Here is a 22,382-nt window from a genome sequence, read left to right as displayed (position 1 = left end):
AAATGATAAAGGCCTCTATAAGAAGCACTCAATTGACCACCCCCTTCTTCGGGATTCAATGAGTATTTGCATGCAGACTTGGGCAACAAGAACAGCAAACAAGAGGTAAGTGAATTAAATGAGTAAATGAAAAAAAAGTCTTTGGTGCAGACAAGGTATTCATTTTTCCCTCTTATATGACATTTGCATATTACAACCTGGCAGGGGTTAAATTGGGATTTGTTATGTGGGGGGATCTATGGTGGCAGGCTATACATATATATATATATATATATATATATATATATATATATATATATATATATATATATGAAAAAAGAGAAACTGATTATAAGTAACTTTGCAAGTACATGAACCTTCTACTTAGCCTAACATTAACCTAAGTCTACACTGTAAGGAGTGTTAGTTGGTGAGAGTTAGTTGCTTATAGTCAATAGACTAAGGGGACCATCAAATTAAAACGAATATAATGTAAAAAATAAATGTAATATGATATAGTCCATTACAAATGAAGTCGATTTAATATGGTGTCTATTGTGTGTTATAAATAATCATAATATTAAAAGTTATAACCACTAATATTTAAGTATTATAATGTATGATAATTGTTGTTATGAATATTCATTGGATGATATAACATATTATAAGTTTTTTTTTTTTAATTTTTTTTATAATGCATTATGCGTTCATTATAATGCCTTAGAAATACCCTTATAATAGGGGCTTCATATAAAGTGTTACCAAATCAGTGAGAGACAAAACATTTCACGATTCTTCTTAAAAAAAAAAAAAAAAAAAAAATATATATATATATATATATATATATATATATATATATATATATATATATATAAAATGTTTTTTTTTGTATTTATACAACTTTTACAACTTCAACTGATTACATGCATTCGTTTTATTGTTGTACATTGAGAATAAGCAGAATAGGATTAGAGGTAAAAATATTCCTTAACATACGAGGAACTCTGGTGTTCATCCCTCGTATTACAGTCTTCATCTATCTCTCTCTCACATCTGGATACTTTTAATGTTTTTGGGTCCTCTGACAATGATAAAATTTTGATACCAAGTGTATTTCCTAAGAATGATTTGTTCTTCAAATATACAAAGTTTTGAAGAGTTGGTATTAGGCACTTTAAAGATATATGACAAATAATGTAACTTTTTTTTACTGTGACCTTAATAGATCACCACATCAACACTCTTCAAGATATCCCAAATCCGCTCACAATTTAGCATTTTGAGTATATTCTTATCATGTTGACAAAGTTTGGTGTGAACAATGTCATTCTTTTACGAGTATTATGATTTTATTTACAGCCTGATTTTTCCAAAAATCCACATTCAAATAAAAATAGCCAACTTCCTGTTTATTATAGCTAATGAGTGTTAATTAGAAAGTTGTCCGGATTGATGAGAACAATATGTGTACTGAGTTTGGTGACTGTAGACAAAACTAAACCCCCAACTTTTGTCAAAAGGTGGCGCTATAGAGTGCCTCCTCCACACCTATTTATGGGCTGTTATCAGTGTCTAAATATCATTAATACAGATGTGTGTGTTGAGTTTCATGAAATTCTAAGTATTTAGAGTGGCTCAAAAACACAAAAAGTTAAAGTTAAAATTTGACATGTTGCCATGGCAACATGATAAAAGTTATCGATAAAGCCCTTCACAGATTCTCATCGGCCGTGTTTCGACATTATTGGGATGAAGTTTGAAGCAAATTGAGTAAAATTAAGAGGCTGATTTAAAAGCATTTAGAAAACGTGCTATAACTTTGACTCATAATAGTCACATCTCTGTGATCAGCATCATACAATGAACAAACTGCTGAAGTTTGGTCAAAATCAGACAAAGTGTGTTAAAGTTATTAGACACATCCAGTTTCTCAATTCTCGCCATAACTTTGTCGCCCCGCCACGGCCAAACCGTTCGAAATATCAAAATTCCCCTGGCAATTTAGCGTCCCCAATGTCTTGAGATCATGCTGACCCCGAGTTTGGTGGCCATCGGTGGAAAGGCCTAGGAGGAGTATATCAAATTCCATTGCATGCACTTTTTAGACATCCCTGAATAGCTGACTTCCTATTGGGCGAAGCACAGACTTTGAGCACGAAAGTTGTTCAGCCCGATGAGGTCTATATGTGTATGAATTGCTTTAATGGCGAATTTGTGTCTACCTTTGAGTGCAGGTGAAGACACGTTCAGTGGAGCTGGAGGCCGTGGAGAAGCAGATCCAGGGGTTGCTGACCAGGCAGATCGAGCTGCGGGACAGAAAAACACTCCCATTACCTCTACTCCATATGATTTTCTGCACATGTCCGGTGCACCCAGGACGCGATCCTCCCAGATGTCACTCACTCCGCCGGGACACCACGGACCCTGGGTGCAGCAGCAGCGGAAGACGCGAGCCAGACCCCGGGTGAGGACCTCCCCCCTCCGCCGCCTCCGGTCTTCGAGATCTCCACCCGGAACTGCTTCGCTCCCCTCCGCGAGACGGAACGCGACGCTGTGATCATCGGAGACTCCATTGTCCGGTACGTTCGTGCTAACTTTGCTAACGGTAAAGTGCACACTCACTGTTTCCCTGGTGCTCGCGTTCTCGATGTCTCTTCAGAGATACCTGCCATCTTGAAGGATGATGTGAACGTCGGTGAAATCATCCTGCACGCGGGGGTGAAGGATGTCAGGCTGCGGCAGACGGAGGTCTTTAAGAGGGATTTCAGGAGCCTGATCGAGACAGTACGCAGTACATCGCCCGCGACGAGAATCATCGTGTCAGGACCGCTTCCCACGTATCGACGTGAACACGAAAGGTTCAGTAGACTTTTTGCTCTAAATGAATGGTTGTTGTCATGGTGTAAAGAACAGAAACTGCTCTTTGTTAATAATTGGAATCTTTTTTGGGAGCGTCCTAGGCTTTACCGCGCTGATGGCCTGCACCCCAGCAGAGTCGGAGCAGAACTCCTGTCGGACAACATCTCCAGGACGCTGCGCTCCATTTGACTAGTAAGCATATCTTCAAATAGTTGTGATGATGGCTTTTGTTATGCACATTTAAACGATAGTATTGGTGCTGTCCAATCTATAAAGACTGTGTCTGTTCCTCGAATAGTGAGGTCAAAACAAAAATTTAATGCAGGATCTAGAAAAAATCTAATCTTGATTAAACCAGAAAAATGCACAATAAATGAACAAAAACTATTTTTAAAGCTTGGGCTCCTAAACATTAGATCACTCGCACCCAAAGCACTTATTGTAAATGAAATAATCACAGATAATAGTTTTGATGTACTCTGCTTGACTGAAACTTGGCTAAAACCAAACGATTATATTGGTCTGAATGAGTCTACTCCGCCAAACTACTGTTATAAGCATGAGCCTCGTCAGATCGGTCGTGGCGGTGGTGTTGCAACAATATATAGTGATATTTTCAATGTTACCCAGAAAACAGGGTACAGGTTTAATTCATTTGAAGTACTCCTACTTAATGTCACTCTGTCAGATATGCAAAATAAACCTCTCCTATCTCTTGCTCTGGCTACTGTGTATAGAACTCCAGGGCCGTATACAAATTTGCTAAATGAATTTGCAGATTTCCTTTCAGACCTATTGGTTAATTTTGATAAAGCATTAATTGTTGGAGATTTTAACATTCTGTCACACCCTCTGCACGTTCCCTCAGCCCCAATCACCACGATCCTCCACCAACCAGCCAATCACCACCACAGCACACCCGTGAACCATCACCAGAATACTAATCACCGTCACCTGCACCGGCAATCACCACACCCTTTATATACCTACCTCTGCCACTCACTCATCGGCTGGTATCAAAGTTGCATGGATGTTTCTCTGTGGATCTTCTCCCCCTCCTGTTGTCTCTCCTGTGCTCCTCGTGGATTCTTCCGATGTTCTCCTGTGCTCCTCGTGGATTGCTCTGATGTTCTCCTGTGATACACGTTAATCGTGTTAAAGGGAAGTGACTATTGCTAACGCTATGATCCTTATGAACTTGAACTCACCTGTTGTGTTTGTTTGAAGATTTGACCACAGAGACCTTATTTCACCCGATTGCACGTGTGTTGTACTGTGCACGTTTGTTAATAAATACCTTGAAAGATACTCACCTTCTCCCTTTGTGTGTGGTCGTGACAGGATACCAGCCCATAAAATATTAACTCACCGCTTCACTCATGGAGGCGAGTGCCGCTATCACCGAAGACACCCCCGATCCATTTGCGGATATGGTAAACGTCCTTCGTCAATCTCTACCTGCTGCTCCAACGACGATTTCCAACACGCCCCTCTCTCGCCCCATGAGTTATTCCGGAGACCCGGGTGGTTGCAATGGTTTCCTCCTGCAAAGTTCCCTCTATATTGAAGCCAACGCACACCAGTTTCCTAACGAAATTTCTAAAATATCTTTTATGATTTCCCTCCTCACTGGACAGGCACTCCAATGGGCAGACGCACTCTGGAATTCACGGAGCGACGCTTTAATCTCCTATAATGCTTTCGTTGCCCACTTCAAGGACGTGTTTGGAGCTGCGCTCACTCCCCTTTCGGTGCACGACGAGCTGATCACTCTGAATCAAGGTGCGTCCAATATCCATGAATACACCCTGCGCTTCCGCTCCCTAGCGGCCACCAGTGGTTGGAACCAAGTAGCTCTCCTAGCAGCCTACCGTAAGGGGCTTAAACCCCAGATCCGCAAGCATATGGTTATTTACGATGACAACGTACCGCTGGAAACCTTTATTAAGAAGGCAGTAGGCATTTCTCAACATCTCTCAGCGTGTCCTTCTACAAAGTCTGTACCCAGCTTCCCTCCACTCCGAACACCGTCACCCCAACGAAACGCGGAGGAGCCTATGATTACTGACTCCTATCGCCTGGATCCTGCGGAGAGGAAACGACGAATTAATAATCATCTGTGCCTATATTGTGGAGAAGCCTCTCACTTCATCAGTGCCTGTCCAGTCCGCCCGCCTCGTCCAATGGTGAGTACCGTATCTATTACTCCGGCCATGTCTCTCTTACCCCATATTACCGCTAAACTAATAGTAAACTCTCGTACTCTCCCCATCTATGTGCTCGTGGATTCCGGAGCGGCTGGCAATTTTGTTTCATCACACTTCATTGCTAAACATCGAATTCCCACCGTTCAAAATGAGGTCACATACCACATAACCACAATCCAAAACTCACCATTGGGCGATGGTAAGATATCTCGCCGGACCAGAAAAGTGACCCTCGTCTCCCAACACAACCACCGGGAATATCTGACCCTCCTAGTACTCCCGCGAGCCAACGTGGATGTCATCCTGGGCAGACCATGGCTCATTAAGCACCAACCCCGCATAGATTGGAGCACAGGAGAGGTCCTGGAGTGGGGCGCAACGTGTGAGGACCACGGCTACCATCCTTCCTCGTCAGATGCAAAGTCTCCATACCGTCCTATCCCTCTGCACGCCACCACCATAGAGAGCCCTGCCACTCAATCCGCCACCACCATTCCCCCCGTCTATCAGTCTTTCACCGATGTCTTCAGCAAGGAACGGGCCACACAACTACCACCGCACCGGCCCTGGGACTGTAGTATCGACCTGCTGCCAGGTGCCAAACTACCCCACGGGAAGATCTACCCCCTCTCACGTCCTGAGCAGGAAGCCATGGAGAATTACATCCAGGAGGCTCTCCAACAGGGGTTCATCAGACCTTCCACGTCCCCAGCAGCATCCAGTTTCTTCTTCGTCCCCAAGAAGGATGGTGGGCTCAGACCTTGCATTGACTACCGGGTGCTCAACGACGCCACGGTGAAATTCGCCTATCCACTTCCTCTAGTGCCAGCTGCCTTGGAGGAACTACGGGAAGCCCGCGTCTTCACCAAACTCGACCTCCGCAGTGCATACAACCTGATCCGTATCCGAGAAGGAGATGAGTGGAAGACCGCCTTCATCACCCCCACCGGTCACTATGAATATCAGGTGATGCCCTATGGCCTGGCTAACAGTCCTTCCGTATTTCAGAATTTCATGAACGAAATCTTCCGCGACTACCTCCATCGATTCGTAATCATCTACATTGACGATATCCTCATTTACTCACGTAACCTAAAGGAACATCAAGACCACGTCCGTCAGGTTCTCCAACGCCTCCGTGAGTACCAACTCTATCTAAAATTAGAAAAATGTGAATTCCATCAGCCCACCATCTCCTTTCTCGGATACGTGATCACTGCGGAGGGAGTTCACATGGAAGCCGGCAAGGTGGACGCAGTGGCCAAGTGGGCGGAGCCCAGGACGGTGAAGGAGCTTCAGCGTTTCTTAGGCTTCGCTAACTTCTACCGACGCTTTATAAAGAACTATAGCCTCCTATCGGCCCCACTCACTTCCCTCTTAAAGGGAGGTCGCCGGGTACTACAGTGGACTCCAGAGGCTCAGCAAGCCTTCGACCGTCTAAAACTAATGTTCACCACCGCTCCCATCCTCAAGCACCCCGACCCTTCAAGGCCCTTCGTGGTGGAGGTAGATGCGGCGGACGTGGGCGTAGGAGCCGTGCTGTCCCAGTGGTCTGATGAACCCCGATCCCTCCACCCGTGTGCGTACTATTCCAAAAAACTTACCCCAGCTGAGCAGAATTATGGAATTGGAGACCGCGAACTGCTGGCCATAAAGCTCGCCCTCGAAGAGTGGCGGCACTGGTTGGAAGGAGCCCAGTTCCCCTTCACCGTAATAACCGACCACAAGAACCTCCAGTACATTCAGAACGCCAAGAGACTAAATGCCCGCCAAGCTCGCTGGTCATTATTCTTTGCCCGATTCAATTTCCACATTACTTACCAACCCGGCCACAAAAACACCAAAGCAGACGCCCTATCACGTATGCACTCACCTGAACCTACCTCTGACGATCCTGATCCAATTCTACCCCCATCTGTCTTTCTCGCACCCATACTATGGCAGCTGGATGAAGATATACGGGCCGCCACCTTCGAGGAACCTGCACCACCGGAGCTTCCCCCGGGTCGTGTCTATGTCCCAAGCCGTCTCAGACCCCTTCTGCTGGATAGTACGCACACGTCCCCCGGCTCAGGACATCCTGGCAGCAGGCGAACCCTCTCGCTCCTCCAGCAGAAATATTGGTGGCCCAACATGAGCAGGGAAGTGGAACGGTACGTCCAAGGATGTTCGGTCTGCGCCGTCAACACAACCCCACGCCGCTTACCCGAAGGTAAATTACAACCGTTACCTATTCCCCGCCGACCCTGGACACACTTGGGCATTGACTTCGCCACAGACCTGCCCCCCTCTCAGGGTTACACCACAATTTTAGTGGTAGTCGATCGATTCTCGAAAGCTTGCAAATTAATACCTCTCAAAGGTCTCCCCACAGCACTAGAAACCGCAGAGGCACTATTCCACAATGTATTCCGGAACTTCGGACTCCCAGAAGACATCGTGTCCGATCGGGGACCCCAATTCATTTCCAGGGTCTGGCGGGCCTTCTTCCAACTTCTGGGTACCACAGTCAGCCTGTCATCCGGATATCACCCTCAAACGAACGGGCAGACCGAACGGAAAATACAGGAAATCTCCCGCTACCTTCGGGCGTACTGTTCCCAACATCAAAACACCTGGAGCCAGTATCTACCGTGGGCTGAGTATGCGCAAAATTCCCTCCGTCAAACCTCTACTGGTCTAACCCCATTCCAATGCATTCTAGGTTATCAACCAGCTCTGTTTCCATGGACTGGAGAGTCCTCCGAGGTGCCCGCGGTAGATCACTGGTTCCGAGAGAGCGAGAGGGTGTGGGACTCAGCGCACGTCCATCTCCAGCGGGCAGTACGGAGGCATACGGAACATGCCAACCGCCGTAGGTTACCCAACCCAGTTTACCTCCCCGGGGACCAGGTATGGTTGTCCACTCGAGACATACGCCTCCGGCTGCCCAGTAGGAAGCTGAGTCCCCGCTACATAGGGCCCTTCACCGTGCACTCACAGATCAACCCTGTCACCTACCGTCTAAACCTACCTCCACATTACAGAATCGCCCCCTCGTTTCACGTTTCCCTACTCAAGCGCCACACTGAACCCCTGTTCCCTTCCTCCACAGAGTCGGAGTCACCTCCTCCTCCCGACCCGCCAGAGATCCTTGGAGATAACATCTACCAAGTCCAAGAAATCCTAGACTCCCGGCGGCGGAACGGCCAGCTCCAGTACCTAGTGGACTGGGAGGGGTTCGGACCCGAGGAGAGATCGTGGATACCCCGTGACGACATCCTGGACCCGACTCTCCTCGAGGAATTCCACCGCCAACATCCCGAACGCCCAGCTCCCAGAGGTCGTGGTCGTCCCCGTCGCCGTTCTTGGGTGCCAGGAGTCACCCGTGGAGGAGGGGGTGATGTCACACCCTCTGCACGTTCCCTCAGCCCCAATCACCACGATCCTCCACCAACCAGCCAATCACCACCACAGCACACCCGTGAACCATCACCAGAATACTAATCACCGTCACCTGCACCGGCAATCACCACACCCTTTATATACCTACCTCTGCCACTCACTCATCGGCTGGTATCAAAGTTGCATGGATGTTTCTCTGTGGATCTTCTCCCCCTCCTGTTGTCTCTCCTGTGCTCCTCGTGGATTCTTCCGATGTTCTCCTGTGCTCCTCGTGGATTGCTCTGATGTTCTCCTGTGATACACGTTAATCGTGTTAAAGGGAAGTGACTATTGCTAACGCTATGATCCTTATGAACTTGAACTCACCTGTTGTGTTTGTTTGAAGATTTGACCACAGAGACCTTATTTCACCCGATTGCACGTGTGTTGTACTGTGCACGTTTGTTAATAAATACCTTGAAAGATACTCACCTTCTCCCTTTGTGTGTGGTCGTGACACATTCATGTTGATAATACAAATGATGCGTTAGGACTTGCATTTACTGACCTGATAAACTCTTTTGGAGTCAAACAAAATGTCACTGGGCCCACTCATCGTTTTAATCATACACTAGATCTAATTATATCGCACAGACTTGATCTAACTAATATAGATATCGTACCTCAAAGCGATGATGTTACTGGAGAAAAACTAACTTAGAAGTTTTTAGAATTGCATGGAAAAACAGTATGTCCAGCTATAGACGGGCTTTAAAAGTTGCTAGAGCCGAGTACATCCACCAACTCATAGAAAAAAAAAAAAACAATCCAAGGTTTTTATTTAGCACAGTGGCTAGATTAACAAATAACCAAACACCTCCTGACCTGAATATTCCTGCACAGTTTAATAGTAACGACTTTATGAATTTCTTTACTGATAAAATAGACAACATTAGAAATACAATAACTAATATAGATACAACAGCAACTGATACTTCAGTATTAGTCATTACACCGGAAGAAAAACTGCAGTGCTTTACAACTTTAGAACAGGAAGAATTAAATAAACTTATCACCACATCTAAACCAACAACATGCCTATTAGACCCTGTACCCACTAAACTACTAAAATAGTTGTTACCTGTAGCAGAAGTACCGCTTCTTAATATTGTTAACTCATCGTTATCTTTAGGTCATGTCCCAAAACCATTCAAACTAGCGGTTATTAAACCTCTTATTAAGAAACCACAGCTAGACCCTGGTGAACTGGCAAATTACAGACCCATTTCTAATCTTCCGTTTATGTCTAAAATTCTAGAAAAAGTTGTGTCTGCTCAATTGTGCTCCTTCTTGCAAAATAATAATATCTTTGTAGAATTTCAGTCAGGTTTCAGGCCCCATCATAGCACAGAAACTGCACTTGTAAAAATCACAAACGACTTGCTACTTGCCTCAGATCAAGGCTGCGTCTCATTGCCAGTTTTACTTGATATTAGTGCTGCGTTCGACACTATAGATCATGACATACTCGTAGATCGATTGCAAAGCTATTCAAGGGCAGGCTTTAAGATGGTTCAGATCATACCTGTCCGATCGCTACCACTTTGTTTATTTAAACGGGGAGTCATCGCAACTATCACCAGTAAAGTATGGAGTGCCACAAGGATCTGTCCTAGGTCCTCTACTATTTTCAATTTACATGTTATGTTAAATTTTGATACTAAGTGTATTTCCTAAAATGTATTTATTCTTCATATGTAAAAAGTTTAGAAGAGTTGGGATAATGCACTTTAAAGATATATAAAAACTTTACTGTGACTTTAAAAAAAATCACCGCGTCAACACCGTTCAAGGTATCCCAAATCCGCTCACAATTTAGCATCTTCAGTATCTTGACATCATGTTGACAAAGTTTGGTGTGAACTGCTTGGTTTTCCAGAGAGAAGCATTTAAAATTCCACGGCCTGATTTTTCAAAAAAATCCACATTCAAATAAATATAGCCAACTTCCTGTTTATCATAGATAATGAGTGTAATGAGTGATTGATGAGACCAATAAATGTACCGAGTTTGGTGACTGTAGGCAAAACTAACCCCCCAACATTTCACAATTTTTCTTTAAAAATTAAAAAATTATTTTAATGCTCTTTTAAGCATTTATATAATAATTATGTAAAAGTATTCTGACAGTACAGTACATAACAAATGATTCTATGCATTACTTTCATTCTTATACACTGAGAATGAGCAGAACAGGATTGGAGGTAAAAATATTCCTTATCATACAAGACACCTCCGGTGGTCAAACATCGTATTACAGTCTTCATTTGACTATATTATTTGTGTGTTCCTTTATTGTTTTTGGGCCTCTGAGCATGATAAAATTTTGATACCATGCGTGTTTCCCAAGAATGTTTTGTTCTTCATATATACAAAGTTTTGAAGAGTTAGCATAATGCACTTTAAAGATATATGAAAATTAATGTAACTTTTTTTTACTGTGACTTTAAAAAAATCACCACATCAACACCGTTCAAGATATCCCAAATCCTCTCACAATTTAGCATTTTGAGTATATTCTTATCATGTTGACAAAGTTTGGTGTGAACTACTTGTTTATGTTTTGTTTAGTATGATTTTATTTACAGCTTGATTTTTCCAAACAATCCACATTCAAATCTAAATAGCTGGCTTCCTGTTGGTCGTAGCTAATGAGTGTAAATTAGAAAGTTGTCCAGATTGACGAGATCAATATATGTCCAGAGTTTAGTGACTGTAGATAAAACTAACCCCCCAACTTTTGTCAAAAGGTGGCACTATTGAGTGCCTCCTCCACGCCTATTTATGAGCTTTTGCCACTGTCTAACTGTCATTAATACTGATGTGTGTGTTGAGTTTCATGAAATTCTAAGCAAATTAAGTACCCCCAAAACAAAGGAAAGGAAAGGAAAGTTAAAGTTTGACACGTTGCCATGGCAACAGTATGTAACATATCATTGACCCCTTCACAGATTCGCATCGGCTGTGTTTTGACATTATTCTGATGAAGTTTGAAGCAAATCGGGTAATAGCAACCATGTTATTTCAAAGCATTTTTAATCGAGACATGCTTCCTGCCGACAGTTGGTGGCGCTATAACTTTGTCTCTTAATAGTCACATTTATGTGATCGGCATCATACAACAAAGAAACTTTGATCACAATCAGACAAAGTATGCAAAAGTTATTAGGCACTTCCTTTTTCTAATTTCTCGCCATAATTTCAAAGCCTCGCCACAGCCAAACCGTTCGAAATATCAAAAATCCCCTCACAATTTTTCATCCCCAATGTCTCTAGATCATGTTGACAGAGTTTGGTGGCATTCGGGTAAAAAACCTGGAACAAGTATATCAAATTCAAAAAAATGTGTTTTGCATAAAACTCTGAATAACCAACTTCCTTTCGGGATGAGCTAATGACATGCTGCGCAAAAATTGTTCAGCTTGATGAGTTCTATAGGTGTACCGAGTTTCATATGTGTACGTGCAAGTATGTGTGCTATATGGCCCTCAAAATTCCACGCCCAGGTACCAGTCTCTGTCCCGCAGTTTTTTAGCATGTTAAGGGCCCCGAAACCCCCCAAAACGTTGACGAAAAATAATAATAATAATAATAATTCTTAGAAAAACATTCTGGGCTCGGGCCCTGATAATAATAATTCTTATCATAATTCCTGAAACATGGTTATCTCCCAAGACTTCTCTTCTCTGGTTTATCTATTGATGCAGTTTCATTACTGCACTGCTGTATCTGCCATGTTTGTATATATTTGTGTACATTGAGGACCCCCTCGAAAACGAGATGATTCATCTCAAGGGGCTTATCCTCTTAATAATACATTTTAAATTATGCTGAAGCTACTTCAGTGGCCCGGAGTCGTCACAAACATGACAGTGAGTATTTTTATTTTTTGTTCCAGTCTCCTTTTATTTTATTCACATTTTTTATTTATTCACATTATGCTTTATGTCATTTACCTTTTGAATATTTGTGATGCCCCTCATTAAACGTGCACGACTGTCCATTTGCAGGTTGAAGAATGGCTGGGGAGAAAACGAGGGGACAATGGTGTTTCAATTGCCGTAAAAGAGCATAAAAGGGCAGCATCACAAGTTGCAGAAGTGCCATTGTCAGACGAGCAGGAAAGTGTAAGTTTATAGTTGAAATTACTCCATAACAGCAAATTAAATATATTATGGGAAAGGCATAAAAGATGACAGAGACATTGTGTTTTTTTTTTTCTTCTGAGACCAGTGGTTCGACAAATACTTCAACGAGGTGCGGCCAGTAATGCTAAAAGAAAACGGCTCTGCTGATGATACAGAAGCAGTCAGCTCATTCTTTGTTTCAAGCACTGACAGGCCAATCTACAACCCCTCCAACGACTTGAAACGACTGCATGACAAGTAAGTGATATTATAGATATCTATATCTTTTCTTTTTATTCTGGTCTGTATACTTATGAGGCTCTGTGTTGTAGATATAATGTCCCCAGTGTGTCCTGTGGCTATGCATGTAGAGCAGCTGAGACAGCTGCCAAAAATCTGACGGAGGTGGAGAGGAATGCAGTGGCACGGCTCTTGGGCCACACACCAGAAACGGCCGAAAAACACTATGAGAACTCCGGCAGATGCATTTCTGGCCCAAAGAGTGGTTGAACAGCTTGCTAGAAAACCCCACGGTACGCAATCTGACATCTAATGAACGATTCTTATTCTTACATTTGCTACACTGAAAAAAATTATTATGGCCCAGTTAAATTAAGCATAAATAAATTTTGCTAATTTAAATAATTAAAATTTAGTTTTTGATTTTAAATAATAAGTATAAATTGTTTTATTAAGTATAAATATTAAATATTAAGTAAATTTTCACAAATGCACATTCTCCATGGCGCTATAAGGAGTTGGTCATGACTCAGGTTCACGGTGGGAACTTTTTATTCCGGAGCTGGAGTTTTCATCATTAAGTCGATTTACAAGGTGAGTAATATTTATGTGAGTAATAATGTAGTTTAGCACTGTTTTATTATTGTAAAAAGTTTTTTCGCTGTATAAATAATATCTGCAGAACGAGTCTTTGAGATAAATTCCACAGCGACCAACGATCACATATAACCATGGGCGTAAATCCCGGGGGCGATATGTCCCCCCCCCCCCCATCCGAGGGTTGTCCCCCCCCCTCTGAAAAAAATTTGTATAAAAAAAAGCACTCTCTCTTGTGAAAATATATGTATGTATACCTAAAATACTCGTGTAAGTAAAAAAAAACCCCGCAAAAAATGCATTTAGAAACAGTTGAGTTTCCCCTCCCCTTCCTCACAGTGGTTTGGCCCACTGCCTGCTCTACACACGAGTCAGGTGTGTGGCTGCGGCTCAATTAATGTTGAACTAGTAAGTAGGGTATTTTATTAACTTTAAATAAAGCGATTCTCTTTAATGTAGTTGATGCAGACTCATTCATAAATTGGTTGCGACACAAATGCTTATTACCGATGTAATTTTCCATGAATCTGCAATATTAGCGATTAAAATATTACTTATCTAGTTAACGTTAGTTTGTTTACCATAGCTTGTTGCATAATGCACTGCAACTAACACGCCAAAGCCGTTTCCCATGCATTGTTTTATTTTTGACGACTTGGCATAATGTTAACTTAACATTAATGGCCACAAATAGAATATTGATCAACAGAGGCCACTGTTAGTGGGTCCAGCCAAACAGACTCGGGTTCAAGGCCCGCTCGTCACGACTGTGAATAATTTCATTTAGCTGTGCATTTTCTAAATGAGCACTGTTTTACGTCCGAGCTGACCTCACTTTAAATAAAATGTTAAACCTTTTTTTAATTCCTTGTTTTTATTGTTGTGTATCTTTATAAGTACAATTTGACTGTATTATTTTGTGTCCCCTTCAAAAATTGCTCATGAGAAATTTTATATTTCTACTGTTAAATGAAATTTACGCCCATGCATATAACTTACACAAATAAAACAAATATTACTTTTTTATGTGACGGAATGTACTTTTAAGATATTTTTGGATGAAAAGTAGTTTTATAAGCCTAAAATGCGCCGTTAGATGTATGCTGTATATAGATGTGTTTCATTCAAACTGGACGCCATCACATCGAAATCCAAATATTGCTCATAATGGAAAGTTAAAAAATGGACGAAGGTATATAAGTTATGTGGGGAATTTCCAGTTAGTTCCTATCGATAAATCTCACAATATAACATTGGATTTCTGAATGTTTTGGTGACACATGTTCACAATTGTAATCATGTGAACATGCCCCTTTTTGCTAGCTTTAATGGTGCAGCATGTAAACTGTCTTAAAATAGCAATAATAATTATTGTGTTTTTACTTTCATTTGAGGGACTCTCTGCATGTTCCTGTGACTAGGACACATACCATTTTCTTGATGCCAAAGGAAGTTTCCAGGTTCCCATGGTGTGACTTAAGGTAGTTTTCCTTAAATGTTATTATTTTAATGATTTGCACAGTAAGTAATTTTATTTTACTAATCACTACTCATTACAGTATACAGATGACTTGGTAATGCTTTACAATACAGGTGCACAAATATGCATTAACTCATGCTTAACTAATGCAGGGATAATCATGAGTTAATACTTAACTGATTCATAGATTAAGTAATCAATAAATTGTTTTTAGTTAAATGTGTCATAGTGTATTTACTCCCTAATAACTTATTTTATTAACTAATAGTGTAAATTCATGTGTTAATTACCACAATGGGTTGAAGCCATAGCATTTCAACTTCCAATTGTCTGCTTTAATTAATCATTAGCTAATTATCTGCAAAGATTATGATAGTTATGAGGCACAGAACGTCTATGTTACGTAAGTAACCCTCGTTCCCTGAAGGAGGGAACGGAGACGTAACATTGGGATCTTGCTTGAGAGACCAATCATCTCTGAGCCTTATTCAAAAGGCCAATAAAATTGGCGAATTGGCGTACATACGGGTATATAAGATGGCGGCGCGCACCACTCATTCAGGTTTTTGCTGAGGAGCCGATCGAGCCGGCGTCAGCGCGACGCCAGGGGCGTGGCAGGGGAATGTAACGTCTCCGTTCCCTCCTTCAGGGAACGAGGGTTACCTACGTAACCTAGACGTTCCCCTTCAGTCGAATCACTTCGACGTTACATTGGGAACTTAGACCCATGGAACAGGCCACGACCCTGACGCCGCGTAACGCACAACACCACGTGCAGACAGGCGGACGTGTCTGCAGGCGGATATGAACGTAACCTTCCCAACGCCCTGGGGGCCAAGTAGGGTACCCCACAGGGATGCCAGTTGTACTGAAGCAGGGGTTGGGGGGCGGAGCACATGAGATCATTTTACATGTGGAATCAGAGTAATTCAATATATCAATAGAAGTCTAGGGATACACGAGGGAAACCAAGGCCTTCTGGCTGAACGAGGGAAAAAATACTGAGACATGTTGTCACAACCTTTCGGGGCGAAGGAGACCCGGCAGGAGCACAGTCAGAAACTACTCCGCTCTAGGCTGACTGCGGGGCATGGAGGACCCAGGTTCGCCGGAGGGAACAGCTGGGAAATGGCGTACGGATCCCGTAGGAATGGCGCAGCAAGCCGGCACCAGCCGATCTCCCATTTACCTGATGTCTATGTTAAGACACAGGAGGATACGGCCTCTACGCGGAGATTGTAGAACGTAGCGAAGGTGTTGGGTGTAGTCCAACCCGCAGCTCTGCAAATGTCTGTTAGAGAGGTGCCATGCTGAGATAGAGAAGTCCGCAGGGCTTTATGGGCCGGCGGTACGTTCTCTACCGTGACTTGGATGTCCCCCCCGGACCTCGCCGCGGTGGCCGAAAAGCATTGACGGCTTAACGACCGACCGCGGGAGGAAGGCGGGGGGAGCCGGCTCGCAAACGAGCCGCGGGACTTCAGCATGGCCATGGTCATGCTCTCACAGTGTGGGCATGAACCATCCGTGAACGCCGCTTCAGCGTGCTCGAAGCCCAAACACGTGAGGCAGCATTCATGTCCGTCCGATGAGGAGAGGAAAGTACCACACCCAGAAACGCACGGCCGAAAAGCCATTCTGCAAAGAACGTCTTAACAGCCATGAGAAATTGCTCTTTTGTGATCCCGGTTTGCCTAGGGAGGAGCCGCGGAATGCAAAAAGGCTTCTTGATGCCGTGAAAACGGCAGCCCGCAGGACCACGCTGGCGGCTGCCAAACAATGCTCTTTTGAAACACTTTTAGTTTTGGCAGCACGCCAGCGGGAGGGAGCATGAACTCCGAAGAACTCTGTAGAAGGTTTTTTTTTTCTGGAATAAGGCTCAGAGATGATTGGTCTCTTAAGCAAGATCCCAATGTAACATCGAAGTGATTCGACTGAAGGGGAACTATAATTTTTGAGTAATTTGTAATTGTGGATTTAGAATTAATACATCATGTACCCCAACAAGTAAAGTCATAACATAATGATAAATTTACAAACCATTAGCTTATGAGTAATTAAAGCAGACAACTGGAAGTTAAAGCGTATAGCTTTGACCACTGTGGTAATTAACACATGATTTTATATTATGAGTTAATAAAATTTTAAGTTATTAGTAAATACAAACTTTATGAAAACATTTAACTAATAACAATGTATTGATTATATATTCTATAAATCATAGAATATTAATTAGTTGCTGATGTAGTAATAATTAATAAATGGTTTAGTTCCTCATGAATTATACATTTACTTGTGATTATCTGTGCATTAATTAAGTGTAAATTAATGCATATTTGTGCATAAAGTGTTACCGATGACTTTAAAGGAGAAGTTCACTTCCAGAACAAAAATTTACTTACACCTGTCATCCAAGATGTTTGTGTCTTTCTTTCTCAAGAAACATGATTTCTTAACGACTGAGGAAAGAAATACACAAACATCTTGGATGGCAAGGGGGTGAGTAAATTATCTGTACATTTTTGTTCTGGAAGTGAACTTCTCCTTTAATGTAAACTGGTAAATGTCTTTACTACTAATACATCCCCCGTTTTGCTAGCTTTAATGGTGCAGCATGTAAAATGTGTCTTAATCTAACAATATTAATTATTGTGTGCTTTGTTTCTTTTGAGGGACTCTCTGTACGTGCGTGTGAACACATACGATTTCCTTGATGCCGAAGGAATATTCCAGGTTCGCCACTTTCCTGAAGTTGTATTATTCCAGCAATATGCACAGTAAGTATTTTTAATATTAAAGTATTTTACAATAAACAGTTGACTTTAATGAAATGTATCATATAATATTATGTTATGTTCCACAGCTCACTGCTGTTTTCCAGAAAGGAGGTCTTCCTGGGAGGAAAGTGGTCAAATATTTCGGCATTTTACAGGAGGTATATGTATTCATTTATCAATTGTCTTTTCCTTTCCCATATGTATTATTATTTAACACAGTGATGTCAAATACACTGTCTAGACAAAAATGTCTCTGCTTGAATTTAAAATCTTAAAGGATTTTTTTTTAATTCTACTTAAATTTCAAATACTAAAAGGTTTATAGTTGCCCTAAAAATGAAAAATATGTCTTTCCAAAACCAGAAGACCTTAGTTTATCTCCAGAACCAAAAAAATTAAGATTTTTTCAAATGAAATCTGAGAGGTTTCTGGACTTGCATCGGCAACAATATAAGTGGCCCAAAAACGTACTAAGGACATAAGTGAAACCATTTATGTGACATCAGTGGTTCAACTGTATCTTTACAGAGCTACAAGAATAATGTTTTATGTGCAAAGAAAACAAAAATAACTTTATTCAACAATTCTTCTCCCTGCCTCCATTGTCAAGACTACAATGACATATGTGTGTGTTTTCCTCTGCTTATAAACATGGTTCTTGCATGTTCTACTATTTTGCCAATATCTTTAATGTGTTTCTTGGCCTAAGAACATTTCAGTTGAGTAGCGTTGCAGTCTATGCGGGGTTATAAAGCTCAGAGATCTCATTAAAAATATCTGAATTTGTGTTCTATTTGCAGGTTAGGAACAACATGAGGGTGAATTAATTAATCTAATTAATTAACTAACTAATCACATAATTTATTTTTGGGCAAACTGTCCCTTTAAAAAATAATAATTGGATCATTATTGCTGTGAATTTTTTTTAGCATGTTATATGTTTGGCATCATTTGTTTTAAAAAGTATAATGTTAAAAACATAATAAGCACTGCAATAATGTTGTAGAGATGGGGGAAGGGGATGTCATAGTTTAGGACTATAATTACCCCTGATTGTATAGATTTGTCAGTTTTCTTTCTCATCTGCTTCCTTTTACTTTAACCTAAAAAAAACCTGCTGTTTATGATGACACACTGATGTGTTTTTGTGCATATTGGCTGGTAAATATCAGTTAATAACCAACCCTACTAATAACAGTTTCTTTTTATTTAAATATAGGACAGTCAAAGAGATGACTCCTTGAAAGACCCAGAAAACATCACCATGGGCAAACCTGTATAATACATTACAAATTGCAGTTTGTTGCTTGACATATGAACAGTTTTAGCACTATTGTTTTATTCACTATTGAATAAATACTATATACTGTTAAATCACTAAATACTGTCGCCTGTTTCCACATATTTTTAATTAATTTTGCAATTTAAAGTCAGCACTCAACAATGTGGCCTCTTTCACTTGTGAATTTTTGTTAATGTTTATTTTGTGAATGTGCAATGTTAAAGGGATAGTTCACCCAAAAATGAAAATTTTATGTTTATCTGCTTACCCCCAATGCATCCAAGATGTAGGTGACTTGTTTTCCTCAGAAAAACACAAACGAAGATTTTTAATGAAAACCGGTGCAGTCTGCCAGCCTTATCATGGACGTGGATGGGCACCAAACCTTTAAAAGTAAACAAAAACATGCACAGACAAATCCAAATTACACCCTGCGGCTCGTGACGATACATTGATGTCTTAAGACACGAAACGATCGGTTTTTGTGAGAAACTGAACAGTATTTATATCATTTTTTACCGTTGATACACAGCCACGTCCATCTGTCATGAGCACGAGTTTGGCATCAGTCACGTCACATGTGCACGCGCTTCTGGCGTAGAATACGCAAACGCCGTAAGGGGAAATCAGCGAAAAGTCCCGGATGAGTTTGCGCAAGCAAACGTAATCTTTTAGCTTTAAATCGGTTTAAACAACCAGGATACGCGCAAGTAATTACCATTTTGTATAGCCACTATACCCACAATCTCTGTGCACTGTGTAAACAATGAGTGTCGTATACATGCGACAGATGGCTTCCGGCGTTTGCGTATTCTACGCTAGAGCGCGTGCACATGTGACGTGACTGATGCCAAACTCGTGCTCATGACAGATGGACGTGGCTGTGTATCAACGGTAAAATATGATATAAATACTGTTTAGTTTCTCACAAAAAACGATCGCCGCTGGGTGTAATTTGGATTTGTCTGTGCATGTTTTTGTTTACTTTTAAAGGTTTGGTGCCCATCCACGTCTATGATAAGGCTGGCAGACTGCACCGGTTTTCATTAAAAATCTTCGTTTGTATTTTTTCTGAGGAAACAAAGTCACCTACATCTTGGATGCATTGGGGGTAAGCAGATCAAATTTTCATTTTTGGGTGAACTATCCCTTTAAGTAAGCACTTGTCTTCCAAACACTTGTTGTACATACAAAGAAACTGTTATTGAATATACATTTGATGACATTAAAACTAAATTCAAAACATTAAACTTGTTGTGTTATTTGCAAAGCCATTTAAGAACCTTTCATTCAGAAAAAATAAATAAGGTAAGTGATTAAAACAATTTTGAAATTTAGTCAACAAAATGTAATTATTTAAATGTAGCTAAAATAAATTGATTGCAACCACTTACCTTAAACATTTTTAGTAAATTCAATTAATATTTTTTCTTCAGAAAGAAAGAAAGAAATTTAGAGGAAGTAGCATAATTAAATTGGGCTGAAATTACTCATTTTTTAATAAAAAGTTAACTAAATAAAATTTATTAAATCCAAATAAATGTGCTTGTTTAAATTTAGATCAAATAAATTGATTGCAACCACTAACCTTAAACATTTTAAGTAAATTCAATGAATCATTTTTTATTCAGAAAGAAAGAAAGAAATTTAGAGGAAGTAGCATAATTAAATTGGGCTGAAATTACTCATTTTTTAATAAAAAGTTAACTAAATAAAATTTATTAAATCCAAATAAATGTGCTTGTTTAAATTTAGATCAAATAAATTGATTGCAACCACTTACCTTAAACATTTTTAGTAAATTCAATTAATATTTTTTATTCAGAAAGAAAGAAAGAAATTTAGAGGAAGTAGCATAATTAAATTGGGCTGAAATTACTCATTTTTTAATAAAAAGTTAACTAAATAAAATTTATTAAATCCAAATAAATGTGCTTGTTTAAATTTAGATCAAATAAATTGATTGCAACCACTAACCTTAAACATTTTTAGTAAATTCAATGAATCATTTTTTTCAGTCAGCAGTCTCTAATTTGCCCTTTCTTTCTTTAATTTATTCATTCATTCATTGATCTTACAGGCAAGGGCTTACTGGATCAACCAGCCGAGAGTCTGTTGCCATTTTAATGCAGTCCTGGCCAGTGACTCTGGACGGGCCTCCTCCAAAAAGGACATGCCGGCAGCAAATTTGCGGACAACACGAGAGGCACTGCTATGACCGCTGGCGTAGCGAGCAGCTCAAGCTGAGTGAACAGCATGTTTTTGGTGAGTGTCCACACATGTGAAAGGTCAGTGAAATCTCAAAGTATTTGTACCCACAATGTCTAAATGCTTTCAACGGCTTGTTTTTATAGAACATTTCGGACGACGACGGCCCTCGCAGTCAAAAATGGAGGCCTGGGTAGAAAAACAAGGCTGGTCAGCTAATGTCCCACAGGCTTCTGTTATCCTCCAGAAGTGGACACCCTTCGGCTCCCTTGACTCTGCCCCTGACAGTGACTTTGTTGGGAGAATGATCAGAGGACAAGGCTGGAAAGGACTGACTGTCAGGGACGTCCCTGAGAGGGGGTGTGCTGCTGTTTTGGCTAAAAGGGACTTTCAGAAAGGGGAGGTAATTTTTTATTACCACGGCCAGCTGGTCAGCTGAGAAGAGGGGCTGGCGATTCATGCCTCCTCCCCTGATATAAAGCCGGGACATTTGTTCTTTTATAAGAACAAACAGAACAAGGCCATGTGCATTGATGCACACGAAAAAAATTGCCAGTGCCACCCTCTCTCTGTTAACTATGGACAATTGATTCAGCACTCCAGTAAAAGAGCAAACATACGTCCTAGGTTGTATGTCTACAATCAAGGGGATGTTGTGCTCTTTATAGCAGTAAGAGACATTTCGGCAGATGAGGAGTTACTTTATGATTATGGCAGTAAGAAAAAATCCTTTGCTGGGAAAGGACTGGAATTAGACTGGATGGATTTTTAATCAATAATCTGACCCTCATCCAGCTGCTCTCCAGAATTCACTACTTACACAAAGCATGTCACTACTCGTAGTTCATCATAAAAAAAATCATTAAAATCATTTATTTTAATACTTATTTTGGATTTATCAGTATGTTGAATATGCAAATCTCTCCAAGACTCTCCAAATCTCACCAAGTTGTTTACTTGTTTTTACTGTTTTGTTTTTAAAATAAACTTCACTTGAGTTCTCAACCTTGGCTTGTCATCAGTTGATTTTTTTATTTTTATTTTCTTTAATGTGCAGGACATTAAATCTGTATTCAACTTTTTTTTTTCATTTGAACTTTTAATGTTACAGGTAGATGAGTAAGAGTTGATATCCTAAATTTTAATACATTTATAGTAATTAAATAATAAATATATAAGCTTGAGTTTAAACTTTAAAAAGACAAC

At 40.9% G+C, this 22,382-nt stretch overlaps 1 long non-coding RNA gene across 2 annotated transcripts; it reads left to right on the top strand.

The window, feature by feature from the left end:
* The first annotated feature begins 2,680 nt into the window (after positions 1-2,680).
* Positions 2,681-22,181, top strand: LOC141334031 (uncharacterized). Of its 2 annotated transcripts, XR_012355456.1 has the most exons (8): positions 2,681-3,030; positions 12,479-12,595; positions 12,702-12,853; positions 12,928-13,128; positions 13,351-13,429; positions 14,827-14,913; positions 17,582-17,686; positions 17,773-17,874. It is a non-coding gene; the product is annotated as an uncharacterized lncRNA (long non-coding RNA). The 2 variants fall into 2 exon arrangements; XR_012355457.1 differs by lacking the exons at positions 13,351-13,429; positions 14,827-14,913; positions 17,582-17,686; positions 17,773-17,874 and adding exons at positions 21,049-21,233; positions 21,323-22,181.
* Positions 22,182-22,382: the final 201 nt, after the last annotated feature.

Source organism: Garra rufa, chromosome 4, assembly GCF_049309525.1.
Source record: "Garra rufa chromosome 4, GarRuf1.0, whole genome shotgun sequence".
Taxonomy (NCBI): domain Eukaryota; kingdom Metazoa; phylum Chordata; class Actinopteri; order Cypriniformes; family Cyprinidae; genus Garra; species Garra rufa.
The sequence above is the reverse complement of the archived record's forward strand: the minus strand, read 5'-3'. Positions and strand labels throughout refer to the sequence as shown.